This window comes from Nicotiana sylvestris, chromosome 10 (genome assembly GCF_000393655.2).
Source record: "Nicotiana sylvestris chromosome 10, ASM39365v2, whole genome shotgun sequence".
NCBI lineage: Eukaryota > Viridiplantae > Streptophyta > Magnoliopsida > Solanales > Solanaceae > Nicotiana > Nicotiana sylvestris.
This window is the reverse complement of record NC_091066.1, coordinates 111,742,907-111,746,370: the sequence shown is the minus strand read 5'-3', so window position 1 is coordinate 111,746,370 and position 3,464 is coordinate 111,742,907.

Genomic DNA, 3,464 nt, shown 5'->3' with positions numbered 1-3,464 from the left:
TTTCATCTCGATGAGAGATTTTACGATAGAGAAACCTCTCGATGTTTTGGGCCATTGAGAACATGCATCGAGGTTCATTCGATTAATATAAGAGAGACACCTCAAGGCTGTGAGGAGAGACTGCGCATGGGGAGAAAGGGTGAGGCTGCAGGTACCCTTCCGGGAAAAGGATATTATGGCCCACGTAGAGGGGTTTTTGAACGTGTACACGTACCCTTTTACGTCGGGTCCTCTCGACCGACTTGTGCTCAAATTCTATTGAAGATATCGAGTTACTTTGGCTCAGGTCCATCCGTCTTTCTGGCGGATTGTGTTGATGATGAAATTTTTTGCTAAAAAGGCCGGGCTCGAGTTTCTTAGCTATCTCATCAGATTGTATCGGTATTTGCATCATCAAGGTCTAATTACACTACGATATTGATCCACCAAGCCCTTTATTTCCATTTATGACGAGGAAAGGGATCGAGGATGGATGAGTTGGTTTGTTCGAGCGAGGACTGTTGATATTATTCCTGTGGAGTTCCTACCGTTTCCCAAGAAATGGAATTTCATGTGTAAGTGATACAGTGTACTCTATTATTTTCGTTTTTGGTGGAGCTAAACTCCGTAAGGGCGTTTTCTTTCCTTTTCCATAGCGATCCCGTGGATGCCAAATGAGGTCCCCGATCTTGCGGACTGGGCCCGTAAACTGGCGGCCTCTTCGACTTATGACGAGCGCAATTGGCGAGATTCGTCTAAGGGAAAATGGGAGGCTAAGCACCATGGTACGTGCTATGCAGTCCTTCTCTTGAGGAGTACTTTCCCTTTCGTACACTAATTTTCTTGTTGAAGGCATCAGTAAGTTTTCTAAGGTGAGACCGCCTCCTTTCGAGGAGGAGGAAGGACCTTAGATTTCTGAGACAGAGAAGGATAATAAAAGGAAAAGGTCCTCGAAGGACGAGGATTCCCATAGCAAAGCAAGATCCCCCCCGGGGCATGAGGAGGACGTTGCCGCCGATGAAGACCTTATTTTTATCGGTCGTTCTATGGACATCAATGCACCCGATGGGGATGACTCTATATTGAAAGCTCAAACCAGGAGGCCTCCCAAGAATCTTGATCTTGCTGAGCTCAAGGCCCCTAGTCTCGAGGGAGAGATTCCATAAGCGAGGAAAGGTAAAGGTTCTTCATTACCTGATTTGGCAGCTGGTTCTCGGATGTCCAAAAGTACTCCGAGGGGAATGGGCTTCGACGTATATCTGCTCAATCAGAGCACCTCGGGTTGCTCTACCGGGGTCGATGAGACGAAGCCGGTAGATGCGAAGTTGACCTTCGAGAAAGCTCAGCGGCTTTACTCTATAGTGAGTTTTGAAGTTATTATAACTTTTCCAACTTCATACTCTCTCCTTTTTAACTGAACATTTCTTTCTCATAGGCCTTCGATAAGCTCAAGTTTGAGCTGCTTCACTTTGAGGCTAAGTTGCGTAAAGTCTTGAATGGGGAGAAATCTCAGGCTCCTTTGTGATAAGAAGACAAGAGAGCTGATACATCTTTGATCAGAGTTGGACCGATGTCATGATTATAAAGGCAACCTCGAGAAACAGGTAACTTCTATTTTGAGGGAATAAAGGCTTGTTCTCCCATCTTCGGAAAATAACGTTTCGGTATCCCAATTGCAGAGAAAGATAGAGACGCTGGAGCGCCTTTGGGGCGAATCCAACCAGGTCAATTATGAACATAGATAGATCTTCAAGTGGCGGCTAAAAGGAACGCTTTGGTTAAGGCCTCTACCCTCGAGATACAACTTCGTAATGCTCGAGAAGGCAACTCGATCCAGACGAGCAGGATTGCTAAGCTTGAAATAGATCTTTTGAAGATGAAGGCCGAAGTCGTGGACGCTCGAGCCGAAGCCAAAGATTTCCGAGCAAAGGCCGATAAGAAGGTGGCCATCTATCTGAAAGATGCTCCTGAAGCTCGTACGAAATTCAAGGGGGCTTCCGATTGAGAGAGGAGAAGCAATGAATATGCCCGATATAAATCCCGGAGGGAAACTCTTGAGGAGATTCATGGCAAGGGCTTCGATCTATTGGAGGAGATAGAGCAGGCCAAGGTAGATGAGTTCGACACCAAGTTCCTTGTTTCTGATACTGAAGACAACGTGGAGGGGGCCGGTGATGGAGCTGGTCCCGAGGGAGCCGATGGAGACATATTCCCCGAGAGGGGAAAGGCTAAGTTCCCGAGGGTAGACTAGGTTTTTTTCTTGTTCTTTGTATAGGGTTCCCTGCGGGAGTGTTGTAAATGTATCTTTGTACCATTATTTATAATAAAAAAGGAACCCTTTGGTTTTTCCTTTATATGAATTTTCACTTGCTTGTGTCTTTGTTTATGTTTTGAGTGTTGATGCTTGTCGATAATTAGTCCAATATGTTGGACTTTAAGATAGGAACCCTTAGGTTATGCTTGATTAGTAATTGATAATAGTTGACCGTTCATGGCTCGGTCCCCGAATCAAGTTTTGACCCAAGCTCATTGACCCTTAGATTTTCAACATATTGGCCCTAAGGCTCTTACATATTAGCCCTTAGGCTGGCCCTTAGGCTCTTACGTATTGACCCTTAGGCACTTTTAGATTGGGTCAATGTGACCTCTAATATGGCTATAGTTTTCCCTATTTCAGCTGAAGACTTTGAAGTTTTGATTATGCCTTGGCATGTTTTGTGTTCGTCTAACTCTTCGACGGCTCAAATAAGAACCTTGATTATGAGTCGATATGTGACGATAATTGAGTACCTCTGGAGGTTCTCTTGAAGGCTGATTTTTCGAAGCCTTTTTTGCTGAAGGCTGATTGTCTTGAAGCCTTGTCATTGTTTAGAGCTGATATGATCGAAGCTCCTTTGCTTATGCCGGGGGTAGACTGATTAACTGGTTCTTTTTGAAGTATTTGAAGGCCTTTAATTTTATGGCGACGGTCAAACATCTCCGAACCACGTTAATTTGGCCGGAGCCTTTTGATATGACCGTAGTATTTATGTTTGGCTGTACCCTTTAGTCCTCGGGTGAGATGACCTCGGCATCTATATCGAGGGTATGTCTTTTTAGGGGTCTTACAAGTTCGATATATAGCCTTGGTATTAATATCGGGGTTATGCCTTTTTAAGGTCTTATATGTTTTGGCATGCCTAGTTGAAATCTTACAGATTTAGTGTTCCCTCACTGAGGGCTTACGAGCTCGAAGTTGCTTGATCGAGGTCTTATGAATTAGAGTCTTCGAAGGATCGATGAGCTGACTGTCGATGACAATCCCCTAGTGTTTGAGAGTTTTTTGGCCCTCGAGCCGTCTTATGAGAAAGTAGTGAACTTCTTCGAGGCACAAAATGTTTTGACAAGCAAAGAGGCTTCCTCAATTACTTGATATATGCATACATGTTTTTTGCCTTTGGAGGCTCGATTATTCTACATGGACACGGTTTATTTGACCGTTTGGC